Source organism: Pinus tabuliformis, chromosome 6 (genome assembly GCF_031772625.1).
Source record: "Pinus tabuliformis cultivar Carrire ecotype Pingquan chromosome 6, CPIR1, whole genome shotgun sequence".
Classification (NCBI taxonomy): Eukaryota; Viridiplantae; Streptophyta; class Pinopsida; order Pinales; family Pinaceae; genus Pinus; species Pinus tabuliformis.
In genome coordinates, this window is record NC_142292.1 from 91,613,663 (window position 1) to 91,634,759 (window position 21,097).

Sequence of the window (21,097 nt, forward strand, 5' to 3'; positions counted from 1 at the left end):
TCTTCTTCAATGTCTTCATGATGAACTTGCCTAGGAATATATCCCTTCTCATCAACCACTACATCAATACTGTCAACAATTCTGCCAAGTCTTTTATTGTAGCACTTGTATGCTTTGCTATGTGGAGAATAACCAAGAAGAATGCCCTCATCTGCTCTTGGTTCAAGTTTGCCAAGTTGCTCATCAGTATTCTTAATATAACATTTGCTCCCAAAGATTTTGAAGTGCTTCACGGAAGGAGTTTTACCACTCCAAAGCTCATGAGGTGTTTGAGTGCTGTTTACTCGGACATTTGTTTTGTTAAGAATAATAACAGCAGCATGTGCAGCTTCACCCCAGAAGGTTGCAGGAGTACCTGATTCATCGAGCATAGCACGAGCCATTTGTTGGATAGTTCTGTTCATTCTTTCCACAACCCCATTTTGCTGAGGAGTTCTAGCTGTAGAGAATTCTCTTCTTATCCCATGTTTATCGCAGAAATCGAAAAATTCATTTGAGGTGAACTCCCCACCTCTGTCAGATCTGAGGCACTTAATTTTGTGTCCTGATTCATTTTCAACCAATGCTTTGAAGGATTTGAATTTTTCGAATGCTTCATCTTTGTGCTTCATAAGCCCTAACCAAACAAACCTTGAGAAATCATCAATGAATAATATCAGATATTCTTCTCCTCGAGGTGTCCTTTTCCTAAATGGACCACATACATCTGTATGGACTAGCTCAAGAGGCAAGCTAGCTGATCCTTCCTTCTCTGGAAAGTTAGTTCTGGTTTGCTTTCCAAACTGACAAGATTTGCATATGGTGTTGTCTGGAATTTTGATATCTGGAAGATCGCGAACTGCCTGATATTTGCATGCTTTCCTTATTTGTGAGAAGCTTAGATGTCCCAACCTTCGATGCCATAACCAGTGCTCTTCATCCTTGCTAAGATAGCATTGTTGTTGTCCTTCTTCAAATATGTACAGATTATTTGGAGTTCTTTTGCCTTTGAGAACTGTTTTACCTGTATCAAGATCACGAACAAGACATCCATTCGATCTGAAAATAACCTCGGTTTTTTGATCACACATCTGGCTGACACTTAGTAGATTATGCTTCAATCCATCAACATACAAAACATTTCCAGCCTTGACCTTTTCTTTCAAAGGAGCAATACCTTTTCCTTTTATAGTTGCAGGAGTATCATTTCCAAAAGAAACTTTCTTTCCCTTTTCTAAGGTAGAATAAGATTCAAGTTTTTCTTTATCACCTGTCATATGTTTCGAACATCCACTGTCAATGTACCATAGATTTTCCTGTCCTTCTGCATAAAATGCTATCCCACATCTTTCTGTTTGAGGTTCCTTTATTCTCCATGTTTTGGTGCTTGTGGCTTGTTCCTTTTTCTCCTGAAACCTGCTCCTGCATTCAGAGTCTTCATGACCAAAATTATTGCAAATAGAACATTCAACTTCATTTTCAAGAACCGAAAAGTTGTTATAGGTCCTTTTTGTAATCCCTGTCATACTTCTTTGTTTTTGAGCTTCCCTAGTCATGATTGTTTTATATGCAACACATTGAGCTGCTTTGTGACCAAAGTTATGGCAAGAAAAGCATTGTCCATTGAAGAAGCTTCTGCGGTTATTGAATCTACCAGCCAACTGATTGTAATTTCTATTTTCATTTATTCTTGAACCAAACTGAGAAGATTTTACCTGTGGCTGGTTGTAGCTTTTGTTCACCCTTAAGATGGATTGTCCCTGATAGTTTCTGTTTGTAATTCGTCCCTGCTTTACCTGATTATCTTCATTGTTCTTCTGCTCATTTCTTCTTGCTGCATCAAGATAACTTTTTGAGGTGGATGCTTGAGAGGTTTCTCCATTATAGCCCAAACCTGTCTTGTTTAGAGGAGACCGCTGCACATTGATAATCTCATCCAAAGTTTCAGATCCTTTGACAAACTTAAGATTAATAGCTTTTGTTTTCTCAATTTCTTTTCTGAGACCAACAATTTCACCCTCTAGTTTTTCAAGATGTTTTTCCTTTTCATCAATTTGAAATTGCAAAGTATCAATGATCACATTCTTTTCTTCTATGCATCTCTTGAGTCTAGTAATTTCATTATAGAGATTATCCACATCTACAGCATCCTCATAATCATCATCTTCAAATGCCATTAACAGCTTATATTTATTACCTTGTTCATCTTCATCACTGTTTGATAAGCCATCACTATCTTCATGGGTGTAGTAGCTTTTCTTATTTGCACTTTGTTTCTTGTTCCATCTAGCAGGTTCTTTTCCTTTATCCTTATAAGGACATTTTGCAGCATAATGACCTACTCTTCCACAAGCAAAGCATTTGAAAGGTAGCTTACCTCTGAACCTTCCAGAACCCCTTTGAAGATTTCTGACAAAATTTGATTCTTCTTCCTCTTCTTCTGGAACATGGCTTGCTTCATAGTAATCTTCTTTTCCTGATGCCTTAAAAGCAGCTTCCCTTCTGTCTGATGGACCTCCCTTTCTCATTTCATAAGCAGTTAGAATTCCATGTAGCTGAGACATAGTGAGAACACGGAGATTTTCCTTTTCTTCTATTGCAGATACTTTAGATTCAAACTTGGGGGATAATGATCTTAGAATCTTTTGAACTACTATAGTCTCTTTTATTTCTTCACCCAAATTTTTCATACAATTAACAATCTCATCTACCCGAAGAAAATAATTAGCCACACTTTCATCATTATACATCTTGAGAGTCTCATATTGAATCCTGAGAGTTTGAAGTTTAGCTTGTTTTACCTGTTCATCTCCTTCATAGCTAGTGATCATTTTGTCCCATATCTCTTTTGCTGATTTGAAGTGCATGACCTTCATGAATTCTGTTTGGGATATACTTCCTAATAGAGTACTGACTGCTTTTGCATTTGTTTCATACTGCTTTTTCTCAGCTGGATCTGTAGGAGTAGCTGAAGGAAAAGCATAGCCTGTTTCTACAATGTTCCAAACTTCTGTACCAAGAGATTGAAGATATGCAGTAACTCTTACCTTCCAATAATTGAAATTTGTCCCATCAAAAATCGGTGGCCTGATTGATGCTTCTTTCTCGTAGTTGCTCATGGTGAATGATCTACCTTCAAGCGATCAAGCTTCTCTGAAGGACCTGCTCTGATACCAATTGTTGGAAATAATACTGAGAGGGGGGGGGTGAATCAGTATTATCAGATCAATCAAACTTTTTCAATGCTCAGAAACATATACGCTACTTCAGTTAAGTGAACCAGCGTGTACACGCCACTGTGACTAAATAAAACAGCGTATAAGAGAAAAACTCATAATTTAGTTAGCTTATTCTTCAGTTAAGTGCATCAGGACATTATTCACCACATTAACAGTAAACAGGTGCAGTATAACAGAACAGATCAAAAGCCACACACATGAACACCAAGATATAAGGTGGAAACCCAATGTGGGTGAAAACCACCTGCTGCAAGTTGTCTCTATCTTTCTTTAATATGAAACCTCAGTTTACAATCCTTTTGTACTGGTGCAGCCTTATACCAGTACGCAGGCTACAACCTGCAGAAGGCTACAACCTTCTCTCGTTCTCCAAACTTCCTTGGAAGGGAGCTCCAACCCCCTTTGCTCTTGTACTAGCCAAGATACTAGTACGTAGGTGCTGACCTACAATCTTCTTTCTTTCAGGTACCACTTTTCATACATTTTCAGACTGGATATTCCTGAAGCACAACAGTACAATCTGAAGACCACAATTCATTCACCTTTCATAATAGATCATTGAAGCATAAAACAACCAAACTTTGAATCACTGAACCACTGAACCCTGTCAATCACCAGTTACCAGAACACAGAGCAGACTACAGAGCTCTGCAATAACAGTCAGACCCAACTGTAAACCCAAAATCAAGCTTCAAAAGATATACGCTACTTCAATGAGCAAAACCCGCGTATACACGCGCTTTTACCGAAGCCAACCTGCGTACAGATCTAAAAATAAACTCTCTCAATTTGCAGCTGTACCAGACATCAGTTAGACCCAGAACATAACATTGCGACAGTATGCAGATCTAGAAATACGCATAATCAACCATATCATGATAGAGCATTTCAAACCATTAGATCCCGATCTATCCTTAGATCTAGTCTTCCATCAACCGATGTGATCTCTCCTTGGCTTAGATCAAGCAACCCAGAACCTGCATATCAGATCTCTTTCTTTTTCAGATATTCAAGCCTTTTCGAAAGATGATTTTGCCTAATGATCTTCTTCTCCTTATATAGCCTTAGGCCTTGCTCAATACCAAGAGCCAAAACCATAGAAATCCAAAACCATCAACTGCAAAACTAGAGATCTACACGACTGTCGAGGTACTTTGGTCCAAAGACATGGGCACAAGTACCGAGGACTAACTACCATGGACCAAAAGGAAACTTCCCGACATATACGCACTTTTCTGTTCATGCATCTGCGTGTATACGCGCCTTATTATATAGCTCTCCTGCATATACGCGACTTAGTATGCATATCACCAGCGTGTATACGCAACTTGGACTTAATTAACCTGCGTATATGAGATTTCTCTTCATTCTGTAGATTGAACGGAGGTCTGTCATCAAAGAGAGTTGCCATCAAGGACAACACCTGTATCATAGCACCATACCTGAGCCAAAATGCCAACATATACATCATCATATGCAATTGCATAGAAATAAACAAAATCACCAACATCATCAATGTAGTGGAAAATAACAGGAATGGTAGAAGAAAATAATATTCACATGTAGAGACACTAGGATTGGTCCAAGACTAGGGAAAAACCCACTATGGGGAAAACCCTTGCAAATATTCTTCTTATGAGATTGTCATCAAATGATGCACCAAAAGAGAGTACAATGTTCCATAACTTTATTTATGCAGAAAAACAATAATGATATATATGAAACAGATCTAGTCATGCTATGAATCAGAACCATCGTACTGATGGTTGTAATGTGCTATCACAAACTGATGTCAATTGTTGTATATTGTTGTCATTATGTCGAACAATCCTGAGCACTGTTGTTACTATCAATGAGCCCAATACATTTGTTTGCAACAAAAACTAACAAATAAGATCTACAGACCTACAAATATCTATAATAGTAGAGAGAAACCTAAATCTACCATATCATTGAAGTCAACTAAAGTCAAGATCTCAAGCCCTAGATCTGAACTCAGGTCGCTCTCATCAAAATTGTTTATGTGCGACCAAAGCTCCCTGGTTGCTCTCTTGGACACTATATGCAGTCGAATCTGACTACATGGTCACTCTTAGGAAGTATTTATGCATGTGATTATGGCATAATACATTTAAAACCCATATTCACTCCCTTATTTTTGATGTGTGAGGTACCGAGATGTCCTAGTCTCTCCCAGGACTACTCTATGCGAGCGACTGGGGACCAATACCTCCAGATCTTTCTCTGAAGCCATGTCACTCCGATAACTCTCTATGCCAATGTCGAAGGGTCTATATTTTCTCTCATAGGCTTACGTTCTAGTGTTTAGGGACCAGAATGCTATGTTCTGTGTGAGTGACTGAGATCCAGAAGACCCTAATCCAGAGTGAACCTTTCACCTGTGATTTCAAACCCTTGAGTGAACTCCTTCTGTCGAACCTATACGAACCAAGAAAAGAGAGAATAGACAATGTTTCCAAATGATATTGAGGTCTCTTCTATTTATAGGTTTTCCCGAGGATTCACTTGGGGTTAAGACTCACCCAAGTAGTTACTCATGTGGTTAGGGCCGATCCATTCCATAATACATGTATGAATAAAATAATTCATAGCTCAATTTCCACTTGACCAAATTGGGTGATATTTTGGTTTATTTTGGTCCTCTAAAAAAGAGGAATCTAATTAAATCATCATCTCGGTAATTTGAGCTATTCAAGGTGGAATATTACTACAATTGCAAAAATTAACAATAAAAACACAACTCCCCCATTTTTCACTAAATTCTCATTATGGGACCCTCTAATTGAATGTTTGGTCATATTACTATTTTATTTTGAGATTTTAGATTACTTCAATGAGTTTGATATGTTGTATTATAACTTGTTTGATCTCATTTGGACATTTTCTTTCTAAATGACACCTAATTGTCGATTGAATATTTTCACTGCCTTGGCTTAATAATATGTATATAATGTATTTTACCTTTTTGTTTTATAGGTTTTATTTCTTTATTTTTACTTTTATTTGTAAATAGTATTTTTAATTTTATCCCTTATATACCCCCCAAGACCAAGAACCATACCTACACTTTAAGCCTAAATCATAAAAAATGTGGCATATATATTAATACCATATATAAGAGTTATGGGTGACTAGGATTTTGATATCAAAAGAATCCCTTTGAGAATCCTCAAAATCAACATCCAAGCCATTTTATAGAGGGGTTTAATAAACCAAATGACCAAAGTCTGAACCATATTAAAATTGAAATTATTAAGTGGTTTGAACTTCATATAAACCAAATCGCGACCATATTATAATATATCTGATAGGAGGACCCACCTGCCACATCATTATTTCCACTCCCGAGTATCGGCGATTAATGATTTTCAACTCAGCAAGATTTTAAAAAATCTGATCTGCGATAAAGATACTCATATCTCGTCGATATTCTAATATGGCACTCCACCAATTTTCTTATAACAAATCCTTCCAACCTTTGATAATCATCTCCCTCCAATCTTCATTCTTCAGTAATCATACCCCTCTGACTTCCAACTTCCAATAATTCACTCACCTCTGCTATCCAGACCGAATATACTATTTAAAAGGAGTCAAATAATATATCGCGTCCACTCCATATCGCAACCTCCCAATACTATAGAATCGATGTTTTTTTTATTTGTGCGCATTGTAAAAAGTTCTGTCATTTTAATGGGCTAATTTCGATTTCTCTATTATAGATCCTGGGCCGAATTGAATAGATCGTTCAATTAGCATCTACTCAACCATATGTCGATATACAAACCAAAATAGGTAGAGGAGGTTAAAACAAAATCTTAAATGATGACTAATACCATGAATAGTGTGATCTTGTCAGACAATCTTCTCAGTGATTATCAATAGAAAATAAATCAAACACAACAACAAGATAAAATGTGTATTTTATCAAATATAGGCTATCTCCATTTGGCCTGGGATTCAACAGAAGCAAAAAACCACCTTATCTAATTGCTTTTATTATCTCGGTTGTTGAGACATACATGGAGTTATTGTTATTTTCACAATTTCATCTTAAGATATGTATAAATACAATGTCCTCAACATAGACAGAGGAGGGGAGATGCATGAGATAGAGTAGAGAATAGAGTGGAGAGGCATTATTAGAACATGATATTTTTTCACGGATCTGTGAATTATGTGATTAGGGTTTGGTCTCTTTCAATTCTGAGCTATGTAGAGAGGAACAGGGTTTGCATGATTGTAATTGTTGTTTCTATCAAAAAAAATTGCGACTTGGAGGAAACTTGTTGAGGATCAGATCTTCTATTGAGTAGGAGAGGAGGTTTGATTAGTTTAAATAATGATACTATTATTTTTAATAACAAATTGCATTCCTTTTTGGTAGTAGAATTATGTCTATGGAATTTATATTGTGCACTACTGCCAATATTTATTCTTATATTGTAGATTAGTTATATGATCTTTAGTATATAAATTTGTTATCATTTATCTCTTTCCATTACTTATTAAGGTCAGATTTCTGAGTAACTATTTCCTTAGAATTTTGTTATCTTATTCTAATTTAATAACCAGTAATCCTATGTGAACTAATTCCTAATGTTAGTGATTCAGCAGTTATGATTAATTGATATTTTAAACATAGCATGATAAGTAATTACAATGTCAGATAAATGAACTATTTCTTTAACCAGATATTCATCATAAGCTTTTCATGCTAAAATCTTGAAATTATTATTATTCTTTCTCTTAGTTGCATGGAGGACTAATCCTTCATCCAATCGAGATAGTTGTAGGTAATATAGAGTTAGATTTCCATTAGTTTAAAGATCACATTTCTAGATGTCCTCATGTTAAGGAAGCAGAGAATTAGAAGTGGTTTGCTTGAGCCCCAAATCAGCTTAAGGGCTTACTTTCTTTCCAAGATGGTAGTAAGAGAGTCATCTTGATTATTCTTTCTCTGTTGGTGAGAGAATAGAGATATTATAAGCTAACAGAGATATAGAGAAAGGGTAACTAGACTGAATAGAACCAATTGGAACCACCATTCAATGGACATAGATCTAAGTTACAGATCTTGACCGGGTGGTATCCTTAAAATGTTGATTAGGCCATTTTGGTCGATCAACATTTTTGGCGCTAGAAGGAGGGCATGAAATAGTTGATATGTGTGAAGTTTTGTTTTAACATTTTTAATTAGCCATGGCTCCTACATGCATTCCTAGTTTGGGTCATGCTTTTAACTCACGCAATCCTACCAGAGGTATATCCAGGAGGCAACTTGAATCCATATCTGAATGACAATATGATGGTGAGAGCGATACTGTTTTTTGTTTAGATCATAATAATTTATTTATACACAAATTTAAATGTTTTAACATCACTAAAGACAATGAAATTTTCAACCTCTTTACTCTCACGCTACAATGAAGGATTCATAAGTGGTACAAGATGCTACTAGACAAGTGCATTCACTCTTGGAATCACTTCATGCAGGTATTCTCTTATGCTCATCATAATTATAGTTATGAGAAATTGTTCCTAGAATTTGATATCTTGACAATCTATGACGACGAAACTATTAGCAAATTTTTCAATATATTTATGTTATTATGCTGCAAATTTCGTCATGATGATTTACTCTCTAAGAAAGTTTTAACTAGTAAATTTAACCATGCTATTCAAAAACATAACATAAGAAATTACAATGAACATAAAGAAGAATCACCATCAGTGAATCTTGATTCAAAAATTGAGCCTATTGAAAATTTAAATGAAAGTTCTAATCCTCCTCAACCATCAGAATCGGGAGAGAATCTTACATCTAAAAGTGACTCTATGGTACCTCCTAATGTTTGTGATAATGAGTCATGTTTAATAGAATCAAATTATATGGAATATCAAGATTTAACAAATAATCATAATGATAATTCTTCTTCTGAAAATGATCTAGATCCTATTTCATCGAAAAATAACACATTATTAAACTCAAAACCATTTAATGCATTATCAAGTGAAATTCAAATTGATGATTTGATTTATGGGTATCATAAATATTATATGTGCCAACCTGTTGGAATATTTACTACTTCCAATCTTAAGAATGAGTTATATCAGGAAATGCAAGTAGTATCATTAAATGATCAATCACTTATTGATATCAGTTTAGAAACCATTGCACATCCTTTTCACAATATTCAAGATTCTCATAAATCATTGGAAAATGATGTGATCTTTAGCAATCATTGGTTTAGATAAATTGGTTCAATTTTTAAGCACAATCCTTCTTCCTTCCATTATGATTTGGATCATAAGCTTACATTACAAGTTTTCGATATCAATCACGACAATATTTTATATGATACTTTTTATGTTAAAGGTTTGTTGCAACCATCTCACGACCCTCTTGCTTTTGGAGATAATCATGGTTTTACCAGTTTCCTTGATTCTTATGTTCATATAATATATGCCTTTAAGTATCTTCCTTCTTTTTCTCTTCGTTATTATGATCAATATCTCACAAGGGAAAAAGATGATTTTTGTAAATTCCTAGAAACATTTGATGTTAATACTTCCCATCTTTTACAGTTTTCAAAGGTAAGTTTTTGGTGGATCCTTAAAGGTAATGTCTCTAACCCTCCAACTTGTACATATGATGATAGATTTTATCTGGAATTTGAATATTCTTATAGTATAAGGTTTTGTAATTATAGATTCCTTTTGTCTTTATTCTTAAGAATTAATATGCATAATAATTTTAGGATTTTTGTACATAGTTTAATAATCTATTTTTCACTTTTTCTAACATATGTCTTATATATTTTGCATGTAATAAAGTGATTTCTTGGTTTCATTGGAAATATTACTATATCTAGTCATTTTCCTTCAAAAGAGTCAGAGTAGGAATAAAATTACTCTTTTTAGTTTGTTTTCATTTTTCTTCCAAAATAATGAAATTATTATATTTTAATGAATAGGGAATGAGTTCTTACCATTCATTTAGTTATAATCTTGCTCATTTTGAGGTTTCTCATTTTTTTAAAAGGTTTTACATGTGATCATTAACTTACAAGGCTAAACCTCATATTCTAAGATGTTAACTCAACTATAACGCTCATTTCTACATTTTTGTAAACATAATTGCATTATGATTATGATTAGGATAGATTAGATTTCGTTTTGTTCATGTTTTGTAGTTTAAATAAGAAGATGATTTTGACCATTTTTATTAACACATGGGAGAAGATGAAGATTCATGAGGTAAACTTATTATTATATTCTTCCATATATGCATTTATATCTTTATTATCATCTCTTTGTGTGTTTTATTTTAATTTGTTCTTTTCTTATTTAGTTTTTCCTCCTTATGTTTGTTTGTCTTCTTGCAGGTTTTCCTTGAAATAATTTGGAAGACTAACCTCTACTAATAAATTAGTTGTGAAAATTTTAATGTGGAAAATTGTGAAAACGCATTCAGGGCAATTTTCTTTCTCATTTCCAAAGATTTCATTTATTATGGAAAAATGATTATGAAAACTTATATGTTTTATTTGGAAGCTGAACTTATAAAATTAAATAAACCCTGTTTGTATTTTTATAAGTAAATTTTTATCACAACTCCCATTAGATTAGAAAAATAATTTTAAGGAATAACAAACTCTTTACGCAAGACTTCAATAACATGCTTGGAATTCTTCTTAACAAGAACTTGTAATTTATTATATCAAGATCATTATTTTTACTTGTTTAAGTTGAGTATTGTCTATCTTATGATTTTCTTTTTGTGGTTGATTTTTTTGGGTTTTTCTAGTTTCTCTTGGCTCTTGAATTTGGGTTGGAATGAATAACAGCTCACTTCTTCCCTCTGCAACCTCTTGAGTTACAATTTGACCTTTTCCTCGGATTGATTTAAGTAATATTACCAAGCCTTTTTAAAGAGTTCTTTTTAACCCAAATTTGGTTTAATACCATGGAAATTCTTAGTCTTATCTAATGAAATTCATTAGTAAGAGGAAGAATAATAGGAAGATCATCAACTACTATCTTTCAAACTCACATTGAAACTCTATCTTTGTTTGTATTTTATTATCATTTGGATATTCTCTTACCTTAATACACATAAGAGAAATCTACCTTACAATATATCGTATCCTAAAACAGCTACTAAAGTGACAAAGGAAACAGATAAGTTTAGTATTCTATAACTCTTCCATTTCATCCTATCTCTTAAGGAGAGGATTTGTCTCCCCATTTATTAACACAAATAATCACAGTTTAATTAAAAACTATAAAAACACCTGAAAGATAGGGGATCTCCTAAAAAATCCATCCTACCATGATCATGGGATTTTATGTTTATGACATTATCACATCACGTCACCAAGTGAGGATAATGGCTTACAACAATTCACTATAAGGCAAGAGATCTCATCACGATCCGACTTGTGAATGGCCTTGTCAATATCTAGTCACCAAGCTAGGATAATAGAATTCAAAACAACTAAATGAAATATGATTCCTCAAGTGATACCAATAAATAGATGGGATACCAACATTTCCTTAGGTTAAAATGCAACCCTGTAGAGGCTATGGATGCCTACTGGCAGCAGTAGCTCTACATGTGGTAATGAGATTTTATCCTTTCGCTAAACTTAATCATAAGCCCATGGTATTTAGTTAAAGTTGTGATTAATTAATGGTTGTTGTAAACAAGTTCTTGCTCTTATGATCATTACAAGAGATGTTCAAAATGATTAAACTTTGTTTTGAATTTTACATATATTTCATTGAGTCTGAATTTTAGCACTTTTCTTTGATTCAACCTTGTTCCTTTTCTTCTAGAGTTTCATTAATAATAAAATAGAGATAATTGGTTCTTCCCAGTGTGTCACCATTGTTGTGGTAAAAACAAAACTCCCTCATCTTTGACTTAATTATCATTATGGGGACCCTTTAATTGAAAGGTTGGTCACATTACTATTTTATTTTGAGAGTTTAGATTGCTTCAATGAGTTCGATCTATTCTATTATAACTTGTTTGATCTCATTTGGAAATTTGGTTTGTAAATGGCATCTAATAGTTGATTGAATATTTTTCACTGCCTTGGCTTAATGATATGTATATAATGTATTTTACACATTTTTTTATAGGTTTTATTTCTTTCTTTCTACCTTTATTTGTAAATAGTATTTTTATTTTTATCCCTTACATATCCCCCGAGACCAAGAATATACATAGGATTTAGGCCTAAATCATAAAACAAGTTCCATATATATTAATACCATATATCAGAGCTATGGGTGGTCGTGATTTTGATATCGGAAGAATCTTTTTGAGAATCCTCGAAATCAAAGTGCGAGCCATTTTGTAGAGGAGTTTAATAAAACAAATGACCAAGCGTTAGGGGAATTTTGAGGTCTAAAATGGGCCTCCTAAGGAAATTATAAAATAATAGTGGAAATAATAAAATGAGATTAGATTACATCATCAAAATTTAGAGGGAAAAAATAAAAATAAAAAACTCTTTTTTTCAACTTGTATTTTCAACTTATCTCCCTATGGGTTTACTCAAATTTCGAGCAACAACACTCGTTGGATGCAAACTTTGATTCCTCATCCAAGGAGTACCCATGTTGCATACTTTCAATGAACTTTCGTACATGAAAAGTGAGAAGTACATTAAGAACGTGATTGCAATCACATTTTCTCACATATTTCTCACTTTTTGTGTAGCAGGGTCCATCGAAAATATAGAACGTGGGCACTCTTTGGATGAGGAACCAAAAGTTTCATCCCAAGAGTACTCTTGCTCGAAATTTGAGTAAAACCTCAAGGAGATAAGTTGAAAATACAAGTTGAAAAAGTAGCTTTATTATTTTATTATTTTTAAAACTTTTTAATTTTTTACTCCAAAAATGGTGAATCATCCCCCATGGTTGACATCAACATATTGAATCCTGATGGTTAATATAAAGTTTATTTTGGTTCTACATTTTTCCTAGGAGGGACATTTTAGACCTCGAAATTCCCCTAAGGTTTTGAACCATATGAAAATTGAAATTATTAAGTGATTTGAACTTTGTATAACCCAAATCGTGACCATATTATAATATCGCTGATGGGAGGACCCACCTGCCACATCATTACTTCCACTACTGAATATTGACAATTGAAGATTTTCAATTCATCAAGCTTTTAAAAACTCCGATCTCTAATAAGCAATATTCATATCCCACCAACAGTCCGATAGGACACTTCGCCGATTTTCCAATAACCAATCTTTCCAACGTCTGATAACTATCTCCCTCCAATCTCCGATCTCTGGTAATCATAACCCTCTAACTTCTGACTTCCGATAATCCACTCACCTATGATATTCAGACCTGATACACTATTTAAAAGGAGTTCAATAATATATCATGTCTGCTTCATATCACAACCTCCCAATATCAATGAATCCTCATTTTTTTATTTGTGCACATTGTAAAAAGTTTCGATGGGCTTACCTCTGATACCACTTTGTTCTTTCCACGTGTGTCATCCTTCGGTCACTGGTACATCTAGTAAATTAAAATTAAAAGTTCTTGGGGCATAATTAAAAGTCATATATGTATTGAGTTTTCTGTCATTTAAAATGGCTAATTTTGATTTCTCTGTTAGATGGAAACCCTTGGGCTGAATTGAATAGATCATTCAATCAACAACTACTCAACCACGTGTCGAGATACAAACCAAAATAGACAAAGGAGGATAAAACAAAAGCTTAAATGAGGACTAAAATCATGAAGAGCATGATCTTGTCAGACAATATGCTCAGTGGTTATCAATAGAAAATAAATCAAACTCAACAACATGCTAAACTAGGCACTTTATCAAACAGAGGTGATCTACATCACAAGCAAAAACCATCTTATTTAATTGATTTTATTATCTTGGTCATTGAGAGATGCATGGAGATACTGTTATTTTCACAATTTCACCTTAAGATCTGTATAATTACAATCTCCTAGACAGAGACAAAGAGGGGGAGATGCATGATATAGCGTAGAGAATAGAATAGAGAGGCATTATTAGAGTAGGATATTTTTTCACAGATTTGGGATTTATGTGATATGGGTTTGGTCACTTTCAATTCTAAGCTATGTAAAGAGGAGCAACATTTCCACTATTTTCAGTGGTGTTTTTATCAGCAGAATTGTTGGCTTGTGGGGGCCTGACCTAGGTTCAGATTTAATTAGCCAACAAATCCCAGTACTATTGGCCCTTTCAGTAACATTCTGTTGACCACAAACTAAGGTCTCACCCAAAGTAGTATGGGAGGGTGCAAGAACAATTTTTCCGCACCCTGGAGATGTATGATGAGTTTGACTAGTCCAATGTTTGTCCCTACACGCAGGCTGCTTCGCGCATTGTCCAGTTCCTCGTGGCCCGATACACTGCCTTCACGCAGCCCTACCGAGGGGCTGTGTGGTGTGCTCTACGTTATTACCCAAGATCTTGCTTATATTTCAATATTAGGTAATTATCTTCACCTACTTGAATGCTTTAAGTGCTAATTATTTATACAAAATATTCATACAGTTCCGCACAATAAAGAAACATTATACTTGCAAATTATATTCAATCATGCATTAACCCCGGAAACGATACACAGAAATGTAGTAAAACTTCTCTTTATTGATTTTCCCAATGGTTACAGACTCTACCTACCTTGCACACTTAGTTGCAGGGGTCCACACACTCAGTTAGAGACTAGTAGGTCTCTGTGCACCTAGTTGCAGAGCCTTCTCCTACTCTATGACCCACAGACACACTTTACACTTCGACTCAATCACTTAGACTTCTCCTCCTCTCATCTCTCTTAGTTATTCATTATTTTCTACACATAGATACTCGCTCTATTTATACAATCCCATGGTCCATGGACCATGGGTAGGTCTATCTAGCCGACATTACATTACAAAACTAGGGCTAACAACCCTGTGACTCTATTATGACTTCGTGCTCCACACCCACAATTTGTGGAGTTTTTACAAAGTACTTTCTCAAAACTTGGGCCAGAAAGATACCTTGGGGGCATTCCATGCCCAAAAGGCCCCCAACACAAACATTGTGACTCACCCTCAATTCACTCTGTCGGCGCGGAGATCTTTGCACGGAGTCCCTTCAATTGAACTTGAATTGTGGCAAGGTCAGCAATGCACTGAGTTGCTACTTGATGGATCTGTTGCATACATTGTTCCGAGACCTCTATGTGGGGAGTGCTTCTCTGCATCAGTACGTCGATCCTCTGCATGTGTGTGATCTTTCCTTAAATTTCTGCTGTGATGGTGAAGGCCTCCTCGACAAGGTTGAACATGCGCCTTCAGGACTGCTTCACTGTGTCATGTCGCATCCACCTGCTATTTCAACTCTTTATCCTATTGCATCTGCACGAGCCTTTGAGTGATGACCACCATCTGCGCAACTCTTCAGATGCTGTCATACTACTGTTGGAGTTCTTGTGCCTTTGTCTCTAAACACTTGATGTTGGGGTCCTCCTACAGATTTGTGAGGACCTCAAGTGATTCTTCCAACATACTGGTGCAGTCTCGTACTACACCGCCAATCTCATCCACTCCCGCTGTGATAGCATTAGCACACTATTCTTTGACTTCCGGAGGGGTGGATGGTTGTGCCTTTAACTACAGCTTGGCAATTTGAAGGTTCAGCTCCAGTTGAACCTTTTTCATTTCCTCTCACGCCTCATGCACCCCTACTGCTAACCTGTGGATGCGCGCATCTGCTGTTATGTCTGCTTGGATGGCCAGCTCCGAGATGCTTTGACAGGCTTCATCTATTACCTGTACCAACTGTTGATTTTGTGACACCAATTCATCGCGTTGCAAGCTCAATTGTTCCATATTAATTTTTTTCTCACTGAGAACTTCTAGTGCGCGGCTCTCCCTAGCTCATAGCTCTGCATTTATCCCATCCCGAAAAACATATAAGGTCTCTCGCAGGAGTCTAGCCATATTGATACCAAGACCCTTCAATGTTCTCACTATATGCCTGTTGGTCTCATTTGTTGTCACGAGTGCCCCTTCTGGCAACACTATGGATTTGTCATCTGTGCATGCAACATCTGTTATGCTGGCATTGTTCCAACTGTGAGACTGGTCGAAAGGGTACCAACCTAAGGAGGGCGTGCCTGTAATTCCTACAACTGTGCTCTGAGGGCCCCCAACACAATCGGGTTCTCCTGCATGAAATCTTGGAGAGCCTCATAAGTGACATCGCACATTGTCTCGCCGATGTCGTGCAGATCACCCTCAGTGAGGGTGATTGTGTCAATAGACAACTTCGATGCCCTGACCTTCTTACGCGACCCTGCCCTCTGTATTGGGTGATGGCGCTTCAATTGCGTTGACTTGGTTTGTGGGTCTGCACCTCCCTCTTCTGTCTCTACTTCTTCTGCTTCCTATCCCTACGAAGGCGTCATTTGGCCCTTGCCCACCGTCGTGGCTACCTCCTGTGCTGCTATAGCATTTTCCTGTTAAGTTGCTTTCTATACAGTGTCCTGTGCCGCTTGCACTTCTACTGTCGTTGCGGCCTCCTATTTATTCAATTTAGTGTCCTAAATTGCTACATAAATTATCAATCCGGGTATCATAAACTGATGAAGTGTAGTGCAGTATATGTGCTAGAAGACCCTCTTACCTCACTGTTTTTGGGTTTTATGTTTGTTTTGGGGTTTTGTTCTTTTGATTCCTAATGTTCTGCAATGTAATCTACAAAATCTTAATCTACTGCTACTAAGAATATAGAGGAATGAAATGAGAGCTAAAGTGCTTTAAGCCAGATTTGGAAGTAAAGTTTCAAACAAGAAAATGAAAATAGAGCTTCTCTTCTTGCTATTATGATTGTTTCCAAAACATGAACTAAAAGGACTTAAAACTACTATCTACTCAATTACAAAACTAATGATTAAATGAGAAAATGAGATTGCAGCTATCTATAATAAAAAAAATGAAATACTAGAAATAAGATTACCACTACTGTCTAATCTATTGCGTAATCAAAATTTAATGAACAACTGAAGATGGAATTGCAGCTAAACTAAGTGAAAAACTATAATTGAAAATGAACTTGCAACTATTTTATTATGAAGGCAGGGCTAAATGAAGTATTTTTGTCACTCTGCTACACAATTTAGGGAGAACTACCTCCTTGTGATAGCATTTTGAGAGATTTCATCTTTTATTATTCTAAGAAAAGTAAACATGAAAATGCAGAGAAAGACTCATTCACAAATGAAACATTTCACCACTTAGTTTTAAGATTAACCATCAACTAAAAGGGCTTTTGGAAATATTCATTTATAACATGAGTTACTTAAGCTAATAAGAAAATGGCATTGAATAGCTTAATTCAAAATCTAAAAACTAATGAACAGCAAATGAAATGAACCAATTTATGCTACTGACACCAACTTAAAGCTACTGGTAAGAAACTAGAAAGCAATGAAAAACCAAAGAACTATTCTACATTGAAATAAAAATACACTGAGTTAGTGAAAGGATGACACAAGCTCCATTATAAACAGAGTTAGAAAATGATTATAAACATAATGTAAAAACACAGTGAATTGACAATTGAACTATGAAAGACAAAATAGAAATAAAATGTACCCTTGACCACATAGGGGCCCTCTGCAAAGGTCTCGGATTATAAACACTCAATCAACAATGCTTCAGGTATCCATTGAAACATAGTATTTATATTAAAACAGAGAACTGAGTTCTTCAAAATACAAAGAGGAGATATGAACTATTACATAAGAAAAAGCTTGAACTCCTTTCTGTGTTCTACACACTGGTATTTATAGAAAAATATACAACTATTTTGAGGAGAGAAATCAACTACAGCGAAACACGTAGACAGGCCAGTATGCAGAATTCTTGTCCTTGGTTGCTTGGAAAAATAAATATATGGTAGTGGCTTGTTAGATTCCATTTTCACAAGTGGCATATGAAGTCCATGGCCTGAGGAGACTGCTTCGAGTCCATCATTAAGAAACGTGTTGCAAAAAAGAGTCCTGTTTGCCATAGGTTTCTATAGTTGACTTCCCTTTGACCAGAGTCCAACTCATCGATCTAGGCCAGATGGATAGGATACGATCCATGCTCTGATGTTTATCAAGCTATGCATGTGGTCCTTTTCCTCTCTTGACACCTGCAACCTATAGAAACGTGGAGATGGCTATGGAACAGCCGATTAGCTATGGAATGTGGTTGTGTTTCATAGCTGAAAAACAAAAACCTATTCAAATGGAAAATATAATAGTATAACTTGTAAATCACTTAAATATACTCCTTGAGGCAATGTGTAATGGTTTTTGATGATAAACGATGCATTTTCTATGGAAAAGCAAAGAAAGAAGGATGATAAAGTTGCTTAAGGGAAAGGCAGTTTTGGAACTCAACACCTCTCTTCTCTTTTCTGCCAACTGTGTGATGCATGGCTTGGCCTCTTCTTTCTTCCTCTATGCCTCCGACTTATCTATCTATGTGATGTCTCAAGTGTGCCACTTCGGTGGCCATGTCTCCAGGATGTTAAAGTTGACATCATCTATGGCTACAAAGGGTAGCTTCCTCCATTGTTTAGTTAGGTCCTTGCGCGCTCTCATATAAATGTTATGCATGTTCACTTTTAATTCCATTAAACTCCACAGACTGTTGTAGACAGTGGGTGACAACCACGGGTTACAGTTGATACCCATTCTGAGGTTCATCTCCATGAACACCCAAAATATTTTGTTGTCATGGATCCTAGTGGCATCCTTTATGGCCCAGAGTAAAGTGTACTTCGTGGCCTCCAGTAAATCCATATCAATTATGGGGACTTGAATATCCTTTGGAAATTCCCCAGCTACGAGCACTGTGGACAACATAAGCCATGCATAGTGGAAAATTTTTCCTTGTTCTTGGGCTTCGCGGCAATTCTCCAAGAATTCCTTGCATAGGAATGCAGACTAGTTAAACTGGACTCCTTCCATGCACTGCTCATCCAATTCTACCACCGGCGTGGGTACTTCTTTTGCACGGCACTTCCGCATAACCTTTCCTACCAAGATTTGGGGCACCATGCTTACTTCTTTGTCCTTGATGCTAGAGATGGAATAGCCCCTCTTCTTCTTTTCCAGCTTATACTTTTTCTGCATGGCCTCCGCGACGACCAAGTCACTGCTCTTCCCTTCCAATATGACAGTAGGGTCTTCTCCTTTGCATGGAAGCTGAGAAATGTGGTGAATCAAGTCTGCTGTGATGGAGATGGGCTCCTCCAGCCAAAAACACCCATCATGCATTAGGAAGAGCAGCTGCCTGATGAAGAAAATGGTTATTAGTGCGCGGTGCAAGTGCAGCACCCAGAGCAGATTTAGTAGCCCAGCCTTTTCCACTTAGCGCAACCACTTACGTGGCTCTAATTCTGTCAGCCCTGCCACAGTGCTCTTCTTGGGCTTCATGAGGTGCGGGGTCTCAAGGTGAGGAAACTTTGTGTGGTCAGCGAGATCCCAATCTTCGAATTTTAAGCTCGGCACCCATCCCAGGTGTGTGCCCTCAAAGGTAATGTTGTCTGGGAGGAGAGGGGTCTACAACAAGCTCCTGGTCTTGTCAAAGTCCTTGGGCACTCTAGATTTTCCTTTCCATGGGGGGATATAGGCAGGTAGCTTTGTTGGGGGGGGGGGGGGGGGAGGCAAGTGCGCAGGCTCAGCTTCCGCCTCCATGCCTTCATCCTCATCTTCTACGATGAGCAGGTTCTCCAGTTTTCTTCTTCTTCATCAGTTTTGATGGTAACAGCTTTACCCTTGTCCTCCATTGTCAGCTTGGTGCACAGCGGGTTCCAGGGACACATTTACAGGGACCATTGCTTGTTTATCCTTCTTGAGTCTTGGTGTGCACGGTGATTTCAAGATTTCTGCCACAATCTCAGTGCCTTCCGGAGCATCCCCCATAGTCAAGGCCTGTGTAACCTCTTTGGCGGTCATTTTTGTTATGTCCATAATGTCTACAGTTGTTTCCATCATGTTTTTATAGGAATCTAGCACTCTTGAACTTAGGGGCTCAACGACACTCGGCTCAAACAATCAAGGCTCTGCTCAATGGCTCAATTCGCAAATGACCAAGTGTTGTTTGCTAGGAAGCCCTTTGTAATTTATAGTGCTTTTTGAATTTGAATTTGAGCATTCCCCCCAAATTCAGTTCATTAATGCTCCCTTGGTGTCAGACGTTTCAAAATCTTGCCCATAAATCACATCTTAAATGCCTACTGCCCACTCCATTTGGCCTCAAGTCGAGCATCCCATCATAATAGTCACTTCAATGGTCAATTTTTGGCCAACCTACGTGGCAATGCTGCCCCCCGAGTGCAGTCCTGGACCTTGTGACTTTTTTTTTTTGCGTGTAGCTCCAACATCACGCAGCTCTCGGGCAAAGTAGTTTATAGTCCAACACTTCCTTTCAACTGCTTGGAGCCCTAAGATTGTACTTCTATCAACTATACAGGTGGTCGTGCCACCCAGGTATGGTTTCCTTTGGTCATCCATCATTCTCCCTAGTAAACACCCAACTTTCTCTATTACTGGCGGCGTCGTGTACCTTATCATCTACAATGTGCCACCCTAGTTACTTTTCTTAGTAATATGCGGTCCAAGCCAAGGCATCACAGTGATCAATCTGTGACAATAGTCCTCAAACTTCTCAGAATGATCATGTGCACCCTATCTTATTATCCTGGTCATTTTAGCAAGGAAATCTTCCCTTATTTCATCCTCCAGCTTCTTGACTTCTGCGTCCACCTGAGCGCTTTTATTTTTTAA